Here is a 21,369-nt window from a genome sequence, read left to right as displayed (position 1 = left end):
ACATTATGATAACATAAAGATTTTGAATCTACCATGAGGGTCAGCAGATGGATGAATGGAGAAGGTTCTCAGTACCTAGTAACTACCAATGGCTGGAGATGCTACTAACAGTTGCCAGCCTCTCGGGGCTTTGGGCTCCTAGAGAAGGGGATGCCAGCAGTGTTAGTAATAATGACAAGCTCCCATTCCCAGGCTTCAAACGCTCTGTGTAATGCCACCCCATTCAAGTGTGCCAGATGACGGGGTGAACCAACCCTCCTGGCTCCTCAGGCCAGAGGGAATGTTAGGGTGCTGCTATTCTGAATTTGTCTCTACACTACACCTCCGGGTGTCATCATCTCTGTGCAGAGCCTCCGGCTAAATCTCCATCAAGTTATCTAGCTGGGAGTCCATGGGCACTATAGCGTGGAACCAGGAACTAGGTCAGGGGATAGACTCAGGAAGCCTCTACTATCAGGACGGCCGGTCAGCCCCCAGTGGAGTCTGAGTGCTGGGGCTAGAGAGAACAAACACTGAAGGCAGCTTGAACAAATGCAGCATTTTCATCTGGACCTCTTTAAGGGAACCCAAAGGTGCTCACACAACATAGGAAAAGTATTAGCTCACGTGACAGAAAGGGCCAGAGAGCTATCTTAGCAAAAGTGACCAGGGAAAGTCTCTTTGAGAACTGACACGTGCAGGGCAAGCCATGTGCTACCTGGGGGAAGAGCAGTCCAGGTAAGGGGACAGCAAGTATGAAGGTCCAGGGGGGTGAAATGTGGAACAATGAGTAAGGGAGAATGGCAAGAAGTGAGGTCAGGTTGGTGACCAGGCCCGAGCAGCTCGGACCACAGATCCCATGTCAAGGAGTGTGGTGACCTACTGATTAGACAAACCTCAGCCTCATGGCCATACCTGGATCTTCTCCTAGCCTGGGGTTCAGGAAGGGATACATCTCCACCGAAAATCAAGAGGTAGAACAATGAAGAAAGAAGAAAAAGAAAAAATAAAGGCACAGTGTCTATTACCAGAGAAACACAGAAACCCAAAACTCACTTCAGTTAGAAAAAGTCCTGCTTTCCCAACTACATTACATTACAACCGAAATGCCCTTCAACTGGTGAATGGATAAATGAACATGGTACATCCACAGCATAGAATACTACTCAGCAAAAAAGTATCCAGGTACCTTTCTTCTTCCAATTCTTTTGAAGTCTTGGAAGAAGAAATATGCTTTTTGATTTATTTTATACTTATTTCTTCTTAAATATATTAGACTTATAGGTCAGCTTGACTTTTACAAGGAATCTGTTTCTTTTTCAATGACAAATAGATTGTTCAAAATACTATCAACAAGTCTGCAATACACAAAAAAAGATATATTAATGAATGGCTACAGGGATAGAGAGATGGACAGACCAGTGATAAAATGAGTAAACTTAATAATATTGATGGTAGAAATGAGTGGTGGGTACATGGGTGTTTGTGGCAAAATTGTTGCAATTTTGCTATATATACATAAACAGTTTTTTTTGGAGACAGGGTCTGACTCTGTTGCCTGGGCTGGAGTGCTGTGGTGTAATCACAGCTCACTGCAGCCTCAAACTTCTAGGCTCCAGTGATCCTCCTGCTTCAGCCTCCTAAGTAGCTGGGACTACAGGTGCACACCACCACGCCCAGCTATATATATATATTTTTTTGAGATGAGGTCTCACTATGTTGCCCGGACTGGTCTTAAACTCCTGGCCTCAAACAATCCTACCTTGGCCTCCCAAAGTGCTGGGATTGCAGGGGTGAGCCCCTGCAGCGCCTGGACCAATTTTGCTATATGTTTAAACGTTTTCATTTTCATGTTAAAGTGTTGTGAGTAGGGGACACTATCAGCCAAAACCTAAAAAGTGACATTGGTGGAAATAATATTTTTATAAAACCTTGTGAAAATCACTGGTATTAATTTGCCTATAAGCTAAGTTTTCTAAAATCATTTCTTTCTCAGTATCGTTGCTATTCTTTGTTCTTTGTCATCCTCAAAAGTGAGATAACCACTGTGACTCATCACCTTTGGAGAAATCTTTCCTCCAAAATATAACCCTCCAGTATCATTAAATAAATGTATGCAAAATTCATAATTAATTATTCAATAAATATTTACAGGTTATAGCAAATTATACTCTTTAAAGTCATGAAAAAAATAATTTGGTGACTAAATCTCATGTTACTTTCCACCCTGTAATTAACAGGAGCTCGTGGTATCATCAGTAGTTTTAATTCTACCCACTAAAGTGCATCTTACAACTCACTCACAAACAGTGTTGTTACCTAATACTTTAAAAGGCTATTAATTAAAGATAATTTATTTAAATTGCTTGAGTTTCCCATATTTTTACAGGGAAAATATTATGATCAGATCTCCAGCACATCAGAGCGATTCTGGTCGTTCACTCATTCCATGAATACTTCTGGGGTACCTGTGCTTTAGGAGGCACTGCCCTGGGTGGACGAAACACATGCAGTCCTCATGGGGCTTAAATTCCAGAGGGAGAGGAAATAAAAGCTAGACACATTAAAAGGTGATTTTAGACACTGATGAATTCCGTGAAGAAAAGGCATAAACTAGGCAACATGAGAGAAAATGATGGGGCAGTGGTGGTGCGGGGAGGGTGGGAAGGGGTTCCACCTTAGGCAAAGAAGGCTGCCTCAAGGAGGGACTAGATTTTGGTGAAGAAGATTCCTCTCAGAGAAAACACCTCATGCAAGGACACGGAAGAGAGACAGGTTGGCACGTTCAAGGAACTAGAGGGAGGTTCCCATGGGAACTCAGAGGGGAGGGACTGGGAGAGGCAGGCAGAGCCAGGACCACGCAATGGCCTTGCCAACGAGTTTCGATTTCTTTGTAAACAGGCAATAAGATCTCTGCAAGGACAAACTGAACTTCCAGAGTTAACACCAGTTGCTTTTATGTATAAATTCTAAAGACTGCAAAATAATCCCAAGGTTAGTGAAAATAACATGGCTACAGGGAGGCTGGAAGATCTGCGGGGATGCTGCTAATAGCTGCTGCGGCTACACAATGATAATTAGAAGGAACAATTAATGGGCACCTAGTGTGTGTCCAGAATTGGGACACACATTTTACGGGCCATTCACTCTTCAAGCCCCACAGATCAGGGCACTTGCTGCTCTCATTTTACAGGTGAAGATCCCAAGAGGCACGATCAGGACTACTTGAACCTGGATCCAGGGGCTTCCAAGCCCATCCTCTTCACTAGTGAATCAAGTGGCCCGTAATACACAAGCCCGTCGGATGGCATGCTAGGGGACTGCGGAAAGACAGCGTCTATAAGCTGGTAATCGCCGCGGGCAGGCGTTATTCTGTGGCTCATCTTCTCCTAGCCCAGCTACCCAAGTAGATATACACACACACGCATGCACACAGCCCGGTGGTAGGAGGGGAGATGGAGAGAAGCTATAGAAAGAAGAAAAACATAGCTGGAAGTTGTCAAGTCAAGTTTATCATCCTTTCCCGCGGCAACAGCAACATGCTCATAACCTGCTTGGCTAAGAAAAGAAAAAGAGCACACACATCGCAGTGGGCTATAGTTCATATTTTCCTTTGTGGCCCACAGTAAATAAGTTACCATGTTTTATTCCTGTGCGCCCATCACCCAAGCTATAGGAGAAAAACATTGTTCCCCAATGTTTTCTTACTGCAGCGCCTTTGTGCGCCAGTGATTGCTGTAATTTAACCTCCATAATACAACAGAATCATCACTGGATGACAATTTATAGCACAGTTTCAGAACTGTTTACTTCTTCCATCGTGCTCCATTGTGATTACGATTTATTGGTGTTGTCTGCCCTCGGGGAGCACTTGCGCAGCCCTGCAACAGCCATCAGCACAGAGGAGGCACTTACTTAAGGCCCCCAGACATTTTGGATGCAAGCACCAGACTACATCTTAATGACCAGGAAGGGGTCCATGGCTTGATCTACTTTTGTGGACAGTGAAATAAACTACAAAGCATTCCAGGTGATTCAGCCGCCTGCCTTAGAGCCCCGCATCTTCCTGGTAAATCGTTTTGAAGACACACTCACGGAAGCCCCACGTTACATAGCCACCCACGGTAAGAGCGGAGCACGAGGACACTGTTGGAAATGAGGCCATTTGATTGGCCGGCTCATTAAGGGGAGGCCAGAGAGGAAATGGCACTGGAGTAATGCTGCAAGAGAAAGGAAAAAAATAAGACATGGGACTTCAGAGGCACAAAATCAAGTATCAGGAGTGGCAAAGGGGCTGCATCAAAAAATCTTCCTCCACCCAAAAAGGTACAACCTAGTCTTCTTGATAGAGTCTTCAACTATTGTGGGACAACTCAGTGTTCAGTTAATGCAGAGACAGAAGCAACTGAGGAAGGGCAGATATTAATGAGGGTACTAAGAGCAAACCCATTTTAAAGGAATCCTTAAGATAAAGGGGGTGCAGCAATGTAAATGATGGATCTGGGCTCTCGAGTCAGTGCCTGCCCTGCCACACTTTCCATCCACGACCCTGGACCCCTCTCAGTTTCCTCTTCTGATCAGAGGGGATGGTAATACTTACCTGCCTTAGAAGGTTGCTGATAAAATGGGTGCTAGAGTATGTGTAATGCTCAAGGTGGGAGCCCAGGCCCAAGGAAAGCAATTAGGAAAAGTTCACTATTAATGTTACCATTTTACCCTTGCACTATTGCTCCACCTTCAGACATTTCCATACCACCACGGCCATTTGCCACATCTGCCGACCAGCCTGTGTGTGGATGTGTGTCTGTCTACTTATATCTCACTCTGTGTCTGTGTCCATGCAGAAGGTTGAGCTGTCCATACACTTAGCACATTATCATCGCTGGTCCGTGCAGCACATTTGACCTGTCCCTTTCCCTAATAGTGGGTCAGGGAGGCTCCAGCTGCCCTCCCAAACCAGGCTGTAACTGGCCTCCTCACCTCACCTTAACTTACTACATTTATTTAAATCAATTCACAAAAATTATATAAATTTGCATTAAAGGATAGTTATATTTGTCCTAATATAGATTAAAATACACATATCTCAACTGAAATTGTCAGGAGCTATGGTGGTGTGACCCCTGGGCTCCCCCATGCACAGCACCCCAGGCTGTGTCCACACTGGACACCATCCTCTGTCCACTGAAAGGCCAGGGCCACAGAGCTCAGGTTATCAATCTAGTTTTCTTATCTAAGCGTTCTGTTTAATTTGCCATTTTTCCTTCCCTCAAACAAGCAAGGACAGCAAGAGGGCTGAGCAAAAATTTGAGCATCTCCCCCTGGCCCCTGGGGAAGCACTGCAAGACAGGGCCTATTCCACCTCGACTTTTCTCCCGTCGCGAGTCTCGGGGACCCTGCCCAGCTGATGACAGCCCGGCTGACAGAGCAGGAGGGCGTCCCTGCTGACAGGACATAGCGCAGATGGGAACTCTCCACAACCCACTGGTGATCACCCTGCCAACAAAAGTCCCCTGGGATTCTGAGGAGTGAGAGTTTCTTCTAAGTTACCTCCCCGAAATAGCAGTGTTTGCCATAGAACTGAATTTTTAAAACCCTCTCAGACATTACTATTAAATGTTCTATTATATCCAAACTTTCTGTATGGTTACGCCATACAAAAATTGGAGCAATAATAACAGCAACTAATATTCATGAAGTAGAACTATGTGCCAGGCACTGGGTTAAAACACCTCACATAAACGGTCTCATTTTACCATCAAAATAACTCCCTTAGGTAGGTACTGTCATTCCCATTGCATAGTTATGGTTACTAAAGCTTAGAGAGTTTAAATTGAGCAAGATTACTCAGCTATTAGATGACTGGGACAGGATTTGAACCAAAGGAGTTTGGTGCCAGAAGCAGAGCCTATTTTTGCTATGCTGGTTGTATAAGGTGCATGTTTACAGATGCGAATAAAAATAAATCACCATTTACAAAGTGTTTGTTATGTCTCAGACATAATGCGGGGCCCATGTTTTCTCATTTGAGCCCAGCTTCTTCTATCTCAAGGAGGGAGTGAGCAACCTGGGCTCAGGGCCAGACTGAGGGGGCCAGCCTCAAACCCAGTCCTTCTGCATGCCGACAGTCACTTCGCCTGCCACATGTGACCACGTCCATTTCACAGATGAAGAAACTGAGACTCCAGGAGGCCAGTAAAGGATGGCTAACCTCAGGTCTCTAGGGCTCCGAAGCCCAGTTGTATTCATGACCTCTCAAAAAAGAAATGAACTGGTTTCCCAGGATCTGATTGAGTATCTAGTACATCAAAACTCTACAGAGGAAACACATAGTGTGGGCCAAGGCGCTGTGCTCCCACTTCCACAAAGGAAGGCGCTTCCCAAGGCCGCCTTCTTGAGTTTCTAGGGCCACCCAGACGGACTAAAGAGCGTGCTCAGACAAGCCGTTGCTGGAAGTAAACAAATCAGACACTGTCTCCTTATCACTGCTGACAGAGAGGTGAGCCTCGATGGGACACCAGCTCGCTGGGAGAATTCACAGGTGACTGTCCTCCTTGGGCTGGCTCCAAGAAGGTGCCCTCCGCCCACTAATCGCCTGAGTGCTCCCCAAAATAGGACAGTCCTGAACTAGTCCATCTGCTAAATGTAGCTGAAAATAAAAAAGCAGGGCTCTTCGCTTCCACTGAAAATAGGCTTCACAGGGCTTCTCCTAGCACAATAGAGGTTGCCGTGACTTCCCAGCACCCTCCTTCTGAGTGCGGCCTGGGGGCTTCACGCTTTGTGGGCGGTGCAAAAGATCTGTTCTCCCTGGCCTCCAAGTGCATTCAGCTGGGGGAGAGGGACAGCTGGCCCAGGAACCAAGCCTCCCAGTGGGATTTGGAGGAGCCACTCACAGCCCTCCTGCCTGTGAGCACTTCTTCAAGGGCAACATACTCTTATGAGGGGAGGGGTGGGTGAATGCAAATCAGAGACCTGGAGAAAAGTGCAGAACATGGTAGCGTTGTCCTGGACACACAGGGAAAGGGAGGTGAACAACGAATGAGCAGTGCAGACACCAAAACGCAAAGCCTCCTGCAGCTTCCTGCATCCTAAGGATGACACCCGAACCCTCCAGTGAACAGGTGTGGGAGGTGCCAGGTGGGGCGAAGGCAGGGTACAAAACGGACCAAGTGCTGCCCTGGAGGGTGGGGAGGGAGGGGTTCAAATAAACACACAAATCAATCACTGCACCCACCAGGCCCCTGAGAGCGCCACCTCGCAGAACTCACAGCAAGAACCCCCCTCTGTCTTGCTCTCTCTCTCCAACCCCAGCCCCCACTCCACCCTCCTTTCAACATCTTCTGCTGGCCCCACTCTCCACTCCCTCTCCAACTTCAAACATGTGTTCCTTCTGCCTAGAGCCCCTTCCTTTGGCCACCTTGCGGACCCTGGCATGTTTGCCTTCCCTCCCCAGTTCCCCAGGTGGCACGGTCCAAGAAGCCAGGACTCCCATTTTAAAGCCTTCCTGTCTCCCCCAACAGCCTATAAACTCCATGTGGGGAGGGAGCCGGTGCTTCTTCCTTATGGCTGTAAATCCAGTTCTTAACAGTAGCCAACCCTGGGACCTCAGGTTGACACAGCCCACAGCCCACGGTGTGGAGAGATGGTCAGGGCAGAGGGCAGGTGAGGTGAGCACACCGCCCCACCCACACACAGGCCTCAGACGGATGGAGGTAGCTTTGGACAGGAAGAGAAGACAAATAAATTGCACCCCTACTCTCAAGCTTTTATTTCCTCCTCCTTCAAATGACGGGAGTTCTCAAAGAAATGAACACTCCATCCTACTCCCGACAGGCATTAGTTCAAAGCATCACTCACCATCCAATTCCCAGCTGTGGTTACCAGATAAATCAGAGAACCTGAACCTGATTTACACATCCGGATGCGTTTCAAAGCAGCATAAGTAACTACACGTGCACGCTCACGTGCCCTGCACGTATGTGAATTGTATCTCAGCAAAGCTGCTTAAACACTGCAGGGGTAACTGGGCGCTGTGTTTTCAGGGCTGGGCCAATGATTAGATAGCTGCTTTCTGAACGCTAACAACTCAGTTATTAAGACAAGTTATACACATGACAAACATCAGAGAGGAGATGTGAGAATCTACTTTAAAATCATTGACTATGCAAATGTGAAATTTCAAAATATGTAAATGTACCACACTGTGATAAAAAGGAAGGATACATGGGGCTAATTTCTTCCTGTTAATTCTGCTGAAATAACTCCTTTATTGTCCCATTCCTGCCATGGTGAGCTCTTTATGTTGTTGTTGATGAAAGCTTAATGTGCTTTTTTCTACAACGAAGTTTGATGAATTATTTTTTCTATAAGGTGCCTGCACAGAGAGATAAGTGCCACATATTCAAATGTAGCCACTCTGAGCATTTTTCATCCCCTTCTCCATGTGAGAGATACTGTCTCAGTCATCATTCTACCCGGAAAGTGTGTGCGGGGGAAGGGCAGATTGGGGGAGGGAGAGCATCGCTCTGATTTTTGCTTCCCCTATTCTACGAATGGGACCAGACTGGGAATTATTTACGTGGATCAAGTCTCTTTGGGATTGGGAGAAGACACACAACAAAACAAACAGGACTTTCTATGGGTCAGAGCCTAAAAAAGGGCTAAAATCTTAAAATAGTAAAGGTGAAGAAAATCTCAGAAATGGTCCTGTCCAATAGTTCTCAAACTTAAAAAAAGAAAAATCCCAGGTCTCCTTAAAATGTTTTCTTACCCTAAGTCCTGCGAATGATCTTTCTTCCACCCCCTGCCAAGAATTTTTTTAATCCGACTTTACAGGGCTATATCGTTTAAATGAGATTGAGATAACGTGCATGAAGCATAGCACAGTGGCTTGGCAAATGAGAAGCACTCAGTCACGTGATGATGAGGATGACGATGAGGATGACAATGACTCCAGCTTACTTGCTGTAGGAGGAATCATGAAAGCTGCAAGTATCCTGTCTTCTTCACACCCTGAAGGACTCTGCTAACCCTAAACAGGTTGCGGCCCTGATCTGACTAATGCAGGGGTTGCAAACCCAGTGCTCTTTGGGCCCAGAGCAGCCACACAAAAGGCTGGGAGCTGCGTGGAAATCAATAAACTGGCAGTTCCTGCTGGTCCTTGCTCTGTGGGGACAGGGGCCCAGGATGGCCACACCACTCCATTTGTCAAGCTTTAAATCTGGATATTTTTATATCACTTCGTATTTTTATACACGATTTCATTTTTCCCCCTTAAAGCCCACATGGACCAAGCAAAACATATTTATAACCAGGACTGGCCCAGGGACACAGGTTTACAGTCCTGACAAAGTTGCCTCTTTTTAGATTTTCCCGTCTCTCCTGAAGCAGTTCCCATGAGAGTAAATGTTCTGTGTCAACCCCTACCCCTAACTCCTGCCCACTCCAACTGTTATGAACATGTGAGGTTGTGCGCGCTCGCGTACACACACACACACACACACACACACACACACACACACACACGGCTAGGAAAATAGCCAGACTCCACTCTGTGATCATTTTTGCCAAGTGAAGGCTGAATACACTTCCCTAGCATAAAATCATCTCCCCCACATCTGGCCTCAGAGGCCAACTCTCATTTCCCCCATGTCAGCCACGCAAGTCTGTGCACTGTCCCCAAACCGTGGCCACAGTGACTACAATGACAGTCTCCTGGTACTTCAGGGGAAGGTATCCACTTCCCCAGAGGGGGAAGTCCTCTTGGGGACGGGCTGTCTGGCTCAACAAGTTCCCTCACAGAGGCCACCATCTAGCAGGCCAAGGAGCTCCTGCAGGCTCCGCTCCCCCACGGCCTGGCTTGCTCCTGCCTGGTGCTGCTTCCATCGTCTCTCAGCAGCTGGTTCCCGTCTTCTCACATCCTGGTGAAAGTGCTGGGAGCTCGTGTCTTTGCCAGGCCCGACACCTGCTTGAGGTAAGAAGACTCTCCTCATTGGCTGGCGTGGGGATGTCTACAGGCAACTTCTAATCGCGACCTAGATGAGAAGTCTGCTTTCTGATGTCCACCACGGGCTCCCAGGGGCTCCTGGAGAAGTTCCTCTCCGTGAACCCATCAATCAGCCCATGGAATGCTCTGGCGCCGCTGGGTGCAGTCGGGGGAGGGTCTCTAGCATATTCCCAAGGGTCTCATTTTCCTCCCCAACTGACACACAAAAAATCAATTAAAAAGCACACAAGGAAAAAAAAATTCCACATTTGCTCCTGATAGTACAAAGCATTGCGTGCTGTCTATTCAAGCAGCCAGTGAGCCTGGGATGTGCAATAAACGATATCCCAGCTGATTTTTAACAAAGACTCTGATTACTCGCAAGGGCTGTCATCTCTCCGCTGAATGGGGTGTAAATGAAATGCCAATGAATTCCTAACTACCTTTTCATTTTCCCCTCATAACCTAATTTAGAAAATGTAAATAATCTCACTATGTTTGCAGGACCAGCGGCTCCTCACCTCCATATGGGAAACTGAGTAAAGACCAAAAAAAATACAACTAATGCCACCAACACAGCCCCAGTTAAACATACTAAATACTCGTTCACAATATTTCTGAAAATCTTTAATTTGTTGCCAGTAATTTATACAATTATAGCCAGTGGTCTTTTATCATTATTATGACGATGATGATGATGGCTTTATTCTGTCATTTGGATCTATTGATGGTGATGCATCCGTGATTTGCTGCAACTCCCTCCCACCCACAAACCTTTTAAGATTTCTTTCGCCTGGCCGCGGTATAAATTAAGTGGCATTATTTTCTGCCTGGCCTGGTGTGTTGAAACAATAACATGATACTCCACAAAATTAGAACTGGAACCAGCACATTGGTGCAATACGGCTATGTTGGGGTCCCCCAGTACCCATCCATTCTGGCTCAGATTAAGTGTCCTGCCTGTATCCCACCTGCAGACAGACACCTAGCTCTTCAAGTGACAGCGGGCCAGGCAGTCAGAGAGCACCGAGAGTTAGACTGGTGTCCCCCTGTGGGTTTCCCGAAGGGAGTGGAATTACTGCTCTGGTTAATGGCAGGACCCAGTGCTGAATTTTCAAACAATGTGTCCGTGGCCACAAACCTCTCTTCTCCAGGCTGCTTGGTCCATTCAGCCTTGACTAAAGCAACAGGAAATCTTTCAAAGCTAGATTTTGTAAATGGAGAATAAAAATAGGCAGTGAAAATGCTTGCCCCCATGACATCATCATTACCAGTGTGGCAAGTGCACTCATTCACAGACACGCACTGAGCACCCTGCCTGGGTCCTGGAGATATACAGGGAACGTAACTCTCACGGTCCCTGTCCTCATGACACTGGGGTTCTAGTGGGGTGCCCAGCAAGAAGCCTGAGATAGACCGAGCAAGTACAACTTTCAAAATGTTTAATAAAGGAAGTGAGCAGGATGTCAGGGTTGACGATGGCAGAGATGGGGCAAGGACTTGGGGCAGGGCTTGAGACAGGTGCTCTGAGCCAGCCCTCCTACAGCTGAGACAGCACCGGGCCTGATAGCGGGAAAGAGTGTGACAGGTACTCTCAGCATCACTCCAAAATTCTCCACAGTGACATCCAGGGAAGGCTCACTCCCAAATTTCTGGAAACCCTCTTGGACCTGCTCAGAACTTCAGTTTGTTCCATTTTTTGGGGTGTAGTGAACTGTTAACTGTGTTCACCACCAGCCCACAGGGAGAAAAGTCTGGCAAGCCTCAGGGACATGCCCCAGCTCTGGCGCCCAGGGGAACGCAGGGAACTGTGTGGCTGTTCTGTTGAGTGCTGGCCCTGCCAAGGCTGACATCCTCCTCCTTTCCCTCTCCAAGAATCAAGTCTTCCTTCATCAGTTCAACCAAACAGTGTCATCATTCATAGAAATACAATTTTTAAAATGTTTTAAATAATGTCCTGCTATTAAAAAGAAGAAAGGGAGGGAGGGAGGAAAGGAGGAGGGAGAAAGAAAGAGAGAGAGAAAGAAAGAAGGAGAGAAAAGGAGAAAAGAAGGGAGAGAGAAAGGAAGGGAAAAGGAAAGAAATCTTTATTTGGTTCCCTCTCCAGAAACCATTAACTTCTTATTTCCAATCTGAGCAGCTGGCCTGATCTCTGCCCATTTCAGCCCTTCCATTCACCTGTTCCAAGGGGAAGTCCCTATAGAGAGGGGCTGGGCTGGAGGTGGGGACTAGACTCTGAGCAGGCGACAGCCTGACGGGGGGAGGCACACACAGCCCATTGACCTGGAGCAGACAGTGAAGGGTCAGGAAAGCCCATGAGCCCCGCAGTGTCCCTACAGTCAGGCTCGAATACTTTTCTTTTCCCCCTCATCACTTGGGAGTCCTCTGGCCAGCGGGAAAGGGTGTGGCCCATTTCACCCTGACTTCGAGGCATCCTGACTCCAGCATGAAGCCTGCGAGTCAATCAAGAAAGGTTTACTGAGCACTTACATAGGTTCAGACTCTGGGACAGGCACTGGGGCTGGAGCGGAGACGGGTTGGAACAAGGAAAAGAAATGGTATAGGATAAACAGAAGGACAGAGTATTACCAGGCAGTTTACAAAAAGAAAAAAGAAGAAAGAATGGCCAATGTGCATGTAAAAAGATGGTCAACTTTACTATGTAGTACGTTTTAGACAAGTGAATCCAAGTGACCCTGGTGTTCGGTCTGGGCGCCCAACGAGCCAACTAGGAACAGGGCCCTCATCCAGTGAGCAGGGCTGCACCAAGCTCATCATCTCTCACAGGTGACTTTCTCCAGCCCTGGGGGCGGGGTCTGAAACTCCCTGGGTACCGTAGTCCCCAGGTACTGGGCCACTGGTGGTCCCAGACAACTCCTCCAAATAGCTGGCACCCCAGATCCAGGCAGCCTGGTGCTAGTCAGTTTGTCCCATGCCCTGGGCTGTTCTTTTGATACACTCCAGAAAGGAGAGGGAAGGGGAGAGCCCTCCAAGCATGTCTGACATGGTGCGAGGCCCACCTGCCTCTCTGTGGGAGGACAGGGATTAGCACCTGGGCCATCTCTGTTTTCTTAAGCCCACAATCTGACATAGTATAATTTGCCTCAAACTCTGGCACAGGGCAGGTGGGGAGCCAGAGGGACCTGCCCTGCCAAACAGTGAGTAATGAAAGAAGATAAAGCAAAATGAGATACTACTACATTTTGCCTATGGGATTGACAAAGGCCAAAAGACGAATAACAGTCAAGTATTAGAGAGGACAACAGGGAAATACTCCCTCTCCAACCACACAGGTGGGAACAGGCATGTGTTATCTGAAGGACAATCTGGCAAGATACACCTAAAACCTTGATATTACTTCTAGGAATACATCCTAATAAATGCATCAAATAAATGGACAAAAGTTTCTCTGAAAAGGAGTTTATCATATTATTGCTTATTGTAGTGAAACACTACAAATGATTTCAATGTTCACCAAGAAAGAACTGCTCGATCAGAACACCCAGAAAGCAGACTATTATACAGTAGTAAAAAATAATAAAAATCTCTATTCATTAACATGGAAAGATGCCTACAACATGTAAAAATTTTTTTAAAAGCTGGTTACACGAAAGAATAATCTAATATTGTAGAAATTTATAAACACACATGTATGCATAAACACATACACAAACAGAAAAAAAAATCTGTAAAAAGAGAAACTAAGACATTTAAAAACAAAAGGTATTGAAAGACATTAAGCACCTTTTAAATACTTCTTGGTGCTGTTACCTTTACTTTCTCCTTTATCATTTTCTACACATTCCTTTTCCATTTACAATGAACATGTATTACTCGTATCAATACATTCAGTAAAAAAAAAAACCAAAAGCATTAAAAAACATAGGTGTCTTCTACAGTACACCATAGAAAACATAAACTGAGTCTTCCATAAAGCTCTGAAAATGGAGAGGTTTAGTCAAATTATTTGGAAAACGAACAAATGACCACGAAGTTGGGGAGGGTTTGACACAGTGGTTCTACCGCAAAGAAGAACTCTTTTCATCACCGACATCCCCAGAATAAGCAGCAAAATTAGGATGCAGTTCACCAAGCCAACCCAACTACACGTGACCGATGGGAGACTAAGAGCTCCATGAGACAGGATGTGAAATGGCGCATACAGAACATCTGGCGGTGCTCCCTTCTTCCGTTAGTGCAAAGCTTATCCACCTGTCACCCTGCAAGGGGGCAGGTGAGTTGTTCCCTCTCAGCCTGGGTGGGAGAGCGGTTTTCTGGGCCTGTCTGTGAGGCTCAGGCTGGTACGATCTGAAGCATGTTAGGGGAAACCCTAGGCTCATCTGGGGTGAAACCCACGAAGACCATGCACTTTCAAGTGGTTTTGTTCTCAACCGTTAACAAAGGACGGTTTGTTGATCTCATCGAAACTGGTAAATGCAGATGGTCACTATTGTTTAAGTTTCTTCTGGTTTGAGGTTTCTGCTCTAAATCTTCTTACATATATATATGGGATTTTGCAACCCAATGTACATAGAAAAAAATAAAAGCAAATAGACCACAAGATACAGCAACATAAAACATAACAGTCTCCTCCCTCCATCTGTGATTCAAAAGAGAAAACATTATTTTTTCTGAAACAAATTTTCTCCTCTTTCAAAGTACAAGCTTTGAAATTCTGAGATGAAATCAGACATGAACCCAAGGCAGAAAACAAAAATCTTTTAGGATGTACAGCCACCTCGATTGCCTGAGAACGAAAAGTGATCTAGTAGTGTTAGGCCTATAATCAGCGTCTAAGAACCTCCACCGCTCATTTTGGACTTCATATGTAAAGAAGAGAATTAGTTCTGTCTTAAGAATCTTTCTTTAATTTAGAAATCTATAAAGAGAATCATTAATTTCATTTCTAACTTAATGGTATCTTTTTGAAAGTATGTTTCACCAACAATTTTCACAATGTCTATAGATACAGATGAGTTTTTAAACCAGCACTATTCATATAGTCCCTATAGATATTGACTCCCTATATAGCTTCTATTTTTGGTACAGAATATGCTTTGCTTGAGTACATCTGCTTTTCATGCCTCACTGTATATATTTACATAAAAACATAGATGTATTTTATAGTCATACATATGTAGACAGGCACCAGTCAAAAAACAGCTCGAGAAAGTTACTTTAATAGTACCCTCTAGCTTTTTGGAAGATTGGCGTAAATCTCTTTCTGCAGGGGGAAAAAATCCATTTTTCTGAGAAGGTAAATGTTTATTAAATGCAAATACTGATATTCGTTACCTAGGAAAAATGTCTTGCTGCATGTGGAATTTCTCGATAAAAAGCTTTCAAGTCCCAGGTTTCTCCAGATAAACCCCTATCGGTGAACTGATGCGTGAATGCACTGAAATTGAATTACTGTACAACAGCAATTACTTTCCACAGTACAGCTATAATGGGAATCAGTTCCGCGACGAACAGCAGGAAGCTATAGGAAGGAGGGAAAAACCTAATATAAAATCTAGTCTCCTTTAGCTTTTCCCAAGAAGTGAGGGTATTTATTTTTAAGCAAAACACTCTTTTCGAGGACCTGATTTATCATTGTACTGATGTAAATCAGAATATAAGTGAAACAGGATTAAGTTTATATACAGATATGAGCTTCAGAGTACTTTCAAAATTTATTAAATGTCTTCTCCAAGGTTTGAAAACAACTGACTCTTCATCAAGGGAGTTTAGCTACAACTTACTTTTTATGTCTTTTCACAATCCCCAGAGAAGTTCCATTCCTTTAGATATTTCTAATTGTTTTTTTTGGGGGGGGCGGGGGCGAGGGATAAATTTGAACAGCAAATAAAATACTTAATGTTTTGTTTGAAATGCTACCAAACAGATACTATCTATTCAATAATCTCCCCATTCCTCCCACCCTTTGAAACTGTTTAAGTTTGTGGAGGTCTGAACCCTGGATAGCCCAACATTTAAAGTCCTTTGGATCAGTGCCTGGCACCGAAACCAGAAACACCTGGGAAGATAGGAGGTGGGTATAAGTCTGGCTCAAACCGGCGTGATCAAAGCAGTGCCCACCCCAGAGCTGTTCGGCACAACTAAAGGCAAAAAGCACTCTGAGGAATTCACTTTGGGAAACCATTCTGGAGAACATTAGTATAAAATTATAAATGCTCCAAAGTCCTTCTTTATGTGATCTTCTGGTTTATCCACTTTTTTCAGGCTGTGCTGCTCCTCTCAGTTACAGGGACCGTACCAAAATCACAGGATCATGACTACCCCCTGACTGTGTTGGAATCAGTTGTAAAAGTGTATCCTCATAATCAGAGATGTCCGTAGTTACTCAGAGTTACTTCCTACAGATGCTCCTCCAACTGCACAGTTGGCGGTGCCTGCTCAGAGTTCCCTGGAGCCTCAGATGACGCTTCCAGTTGATTGACAGCTTGTGCTACTCCTAATGGAGGGTCGGATTTTAAGGACAAAGGAAAGGCTGGGAGGCAGCCTGTCCGCATAACCAAGGCCATGGAATGTACATCGTTTGCCTTGTCACTGCCCTCAAATCAGGGTACATTTCTCAAAATCAGCAGTTCAGGAGAAAGGGGAGCCATGTCAAATTTGCCTTCCATCAGGACCAAAGATGAGCTCTGATGTGTGACACAGACATTTCCAGGTATCACTGAGGAACGGATGGCCCAATGGGAATCCACAGTTGGTAGAGGACTAGTGTGTATCACTTCCTCTAGTCCAGCATAAGAAATATCTCCCTTGAAATGTTAATAAACTAAAAGCAAATTGATTCCACTTCTTATCCATTCATAGGGACTTAAAATTTGATAAAATTGCTCAGCAACATTAATTGAGGGCTTGGTAGCATAAATATGTTTGAACAAAGAAGTTGGGAGATAGTGCCTTGGGTACAACTACTGTATATAAAAGCAAGCAGCAGCCTTGCTGTATCAAATAACCTATAGCTAGCCTCTGAGTGGATTTGAAAAAAATTACTTAAACCAATAATATCAAAAAGTGCTAGAAAATATTAGTTAAGAAATGCCACCATAATAATGGCACCATTATGTTAATGGCAATTACTGAAGCTAAGGTTATTTATAATTTGCTAGCCTGGAAAAAAAAAGTTACCTATAGTCCATTACCAACCAGATGACAGAGGTTATGTAATGGGCAGGCCACTTTAGGTTTCACATTTACTTCAGACATCTGACGGGGAGAAAATAGGACTTTCTGTGATAGGATAATTGCATAGTGGAGAGTAATTCAAATAGGGGACGAGTATGATAAAATCACTCTGATTCAACTAATCACTGGGGAAAGTGATGGAGGAAAATGATGAAATCAAGCCAGAAGAGACAGAGAAAAAGATCAACATTGTTTAACAGGCAAGAGATTACAGGCTACATTAGAGGACAGGGTTGCTGGAGTGCTCCACTTTTTCTCCCCAGCACTAACTGAACCTCCTTCCACAGACTAAAGGTGTTGTTAGTGCAGTTCCCTAAATTGCTGTTGCCAGTCTCATAAATATTTTATATAGATCAATGGAAATTTCAATAATCAGTGTTGTTTGTGAACCAGGCTTTTCTTATGTACGTCCTCCCTGGAGTCACCACTGATGGGCATGAGGAAGGCACGGGAGGCCCCAGGACCTCTGACCTGACTCAAATTGCCAGAGGGACGGCGGCTTGGAAATGGAAGATTCCTAGGCATGGTGCATCTCAGTGACAGAGCCAAACCTAAAATCTCTCTGGCCCTGGGCCATTGGAGAAGGAGAGGGGCTTGATGCTCAGCATGGGAAAGGAACCCGCCCCATTTGCACAAGTAACGACTCTACTGCAAACCCAAGGGCAAATTTAGGTTTGAGGTCTTTGCTCTTCAGATGCTCACCAATCTCACAGGCAAACTGCAACCTTTCTTACTGGAGAAGTGAGGTGGCATTATAATAAGAAAAGAGTGACACTGGCTGCTCCCTTGGCCTCTAAATCGACATCTCATTGCAGATGCCACACGGTTCTGACTGTTGCCAATAGAGCCACACGGCTCACAGTGGGGATCATCTCAACCGTCTCCAGACCAAACCCCAACTTGACCTGCAAACCCTTTTTAAGACTGGGACCAATTAACCATGATGTTACGGCCTCAATCGTGCTTACAAAGGGCCCGTAGCCCGTACATTTATTTTAAAAATACATAGAAGATACATTTCAAAGAATCCTAGCTGCATTTATTACGGGAACATTTCAATCCAAACAGAGCAACTTCTTTTTTCTTTACAAAGGAACCACACCAACCATATGAAATAGTCTTTTTCTTGTTGTTGTGTTGTTGTTAACTTCACTAATTTTAAGCAAAAAGTTGTCAAAATTAGGCAGTATAAAGATGTTAAACCCAGTTCATGTTCCCTCCTGTCATCACCCAGGTGCCTCCTGAAGCCACAAGCCTCTCTCACTATTAAATGCCCACACGTTGGAAGGCCTCCTAACCAGCAGTAACAGCAAATGTTTACTGAACATTTACTGTTTGCCAGCACTGAGCTAAATAAACACTTTACACAGATGCACACAGAGGCCCTGCAATCCCACCGCCTGGGTACAAAAACGAACTCCACTGAGCACTGCCCATGTGACCCAGGCAAATGACTTCATTCTGCCAAGCCCATTTGCTCATTCCTAAGACAACAGTAATAACAGTATCTCACTCCTAGGGTTGATGTGAGGACTAAATGAGATGACATATACCACATGCTTAATAGCTGGTGCATCTGACCTCGATAAACGTAAGCATGCATTGTTAAGTCACTGACTCTTCCGAACAACTCCAGAAAGGTAAACAAGGAAAAAGAGATCCACCCTGGTAACTCAGCTTTTCTCACTGGCCTCACAACAGGGCTTCCTTGCCTGTCAGTTACAGAAGCAGAAGTAAAGATATTTATGTCCCTTTCTACTCTAAAATTCTGTGGTTCACAAAGAAATGTAAGTTAAAACAATAATATTGCCCCCTCTCAAATTGCCAATACTGTCACTATTACAATTTTATTTATTTATTTATTTTGCAAGGATTCGGGAAAATAAGCACTTGCATAACACGAGGGCAGGAGGGGCTGTGAATTGGCACAACCGTATCTGGATGGAAATGTTTTCATAGGCACACAGAACCTTAAATATTGGTTCGGAGCCTCTGAGCCCCTGCCATGTTCAGGAATTCGTGTTACGGAAATCAACGTACATTCCAGAGTGCCGAGGGCACGGAGGCAGTCAAGAAGTGGACTCTGGGGTCCACCTGTCTGCAGCCCACCTTTCACTCCCCATATGACCTGGAGAAGTTACTCACCTTCTGCCTCTCAGTTTCCTCTTTTGTAAAATGGGGGTGATAGCAACCTCCGCCATAGGGCTGTTACAAGGATAAGTGAGCACATGTAAAATCCTTAAAGGAGCAGCCGACATGTAGTACATGCTCAGCTGGCTGATCCATTGTAAGTATATAAGAAGAATCACTGTAGCATTATTTATATCAAAACTGGCAAACAACTTAAACATCCAAATATACAGGAACAGTTGACTCAAGTAGGACACACTCATAGACTGGAATGTTATGCGGCCATTTAAGAAAATCACAAAATACAGTGACACAAAAAAATGCTCATACTAGAATGGCAGAAAGAAGTGAAAAGCAGTTGGATATAAAAAGTGAACAAGCACTATTACTGCAAATTTGAAAAAAGAAACACACACACAAGTGCATGCACAGAAATGCAAAGAAAAAAGACTAGAAGGAAAGAAACACAAAAACATAAGCCATAGATTCCTGCCAGGTGGTGGGATTTTTAGAATTTTTTTTTCTGTGTTTCATATTTTTCAATATATTCTAAAAATCCCACCAAAAAAGTGTTCGCCTTATAAACATAAAATAGTAATTGCAGTGGGCTTTTTTTAAATTATTATTTCTGAGTCTGCTTGTTAGATACGAATGGCCACCAGGCTATCATATCTGTTGGGAAGAGTACTTGCTTCAAGATAGTGGCTTAAGGATATACCCAGAGACCTCCATGCAGCTTCCAGGGCTGCCTGTTAGTGCACTATTTTTGTGGCAAATGAAAGTGATCTTTTTCTTCTAACATATGTCAGAGCTTCCACCGAAAAGTCTCGTCTTACTTAAATCAATAATTGTGTGGAACAGCGGCTCATGCTAGCTACTCAGGAGGCTGGGGTGGGAGGATCACCTGAGCCCAGGCGTTTGAGACCAGCCTGGGTGATATAGCAAGACTTCATCTAAAAAAAAAAATAATAATCAATAATCATAGCTTTAGCAGCAGCTACCATTCACTGAGCACTGTTTATGTGCCACGGTCTATGCTAAGTGACTAAAAATTGTAACTTTGATCTTCATACTCCCTGTGTGAGTTTTTCCCATTTTACGGATGAGGAAATTGAGGCTCATAAAGACTGTTTTGCCAAAGGTCAAAACTTAGTAAGTGATAAAGGCAGGCACTAAGCCCAGGTCAAACTCATGCTCTTCCCTATTAAGCTACGATCACTCCCTCCCTAAATCAAAACAGCACAAAATGTTTTAGAGACAAGCAAAGGTGTGGGGTTATCAGACCCAAGTCAGATATAACTTGGGAAAGTTTGGTTTTGCCGATTAAGTGTGAAAGAAAGTAAAGCAGGACGTGGTCTTTTATGACAACGTGATTCTAGAGATAATTATTAAAATTGAAAGGTAAGCAAACTATACATTAGAAATAAAGGACTCTTCAGATTGCAATTCTTTCTCATAATCCTATGTCAGTATGGCATTAATGTAGGATATTGTAACATTCACATGTACTAAATAACATAAGATGCCCTGTTTGGTCGGCAATAAGGAATAGTTGGAAGCCATCTAAGAAATCTAAAATGATACCATGTGCACTGCAGTTCCCTCTGTCTAGCTGATATTATGAAATTTCAGGGAGCTCTGAAAATTTGACCAGTAGGTCAAAACAAACATTATAATTACAGTAATGTTCCAATAAAGGTAAGGAGAACTTCTAACTTCATCTAGACATCATTTACCCCGCTGAGATTTTCAATTCCACATTTTGGCAAGCATCGCTTAAATTTTTTATAGTTCCTTAGTTGAACCACAGCATATCTTTGAATGATTTTTGGCAATTAGGGAATGCATCACACAGTTGTGGGTCCATGCTCCATGGCTGTACAATCAGTGGCACCTTTGCTGAAGGCATAAAATTGTAAGAAGAAGACTGGCACCAGAACTGAGATAGGGAATCACAGGCCTTGCTCAACAAAGTCATAAGCCCTGAACCAAGATCTCTGATAAAACAAGAGATGGAGAAATGGGACAAAACCAGCTAGAACCCAGATGGCCATGAAAAACGACCTCAGGTTACCCTC

The 21,369-nt window shown here is 44.5% G+C and overlaps 1 protein-coding gene across 1 annotated transcript in view; it reads right to left on the bottom strand.

Moving 5' to 3' along the window:
* Nucleotides 1–21,369, bottom strand: part of CACNA2D3 (calcium channel, voltage-dependent, alpha 2/delta subunit 3) — an 869,108-nt gene that overhangs the window by 667,767 nt on the left and 179,972 nt on the right. The gene's annotated exons all lie outside the window — the stretch shown is intronic.

The sequence above is a fragment of the Propithecus coquereli genome, unplaced genomic scaffold (assembly GCF_000956105.1).
Source record: "Propithecus coquereli isolate 6110/MARCELLA unplaced genomic scaffold, Pcoq_1.0 Scaffold1, whole genome shotgun sequence".
Classification (NCBI taxonomy): Eukaryota; Metazoa; Chordata; class Mammalia; order Primates; family Indriidae; genus Propithecus; species Propithecus coquereli.
Note: the sequence above shows the minus strand (reverse complement) of the source record. Positions and strands in the feature narration are given on the sequence as shown.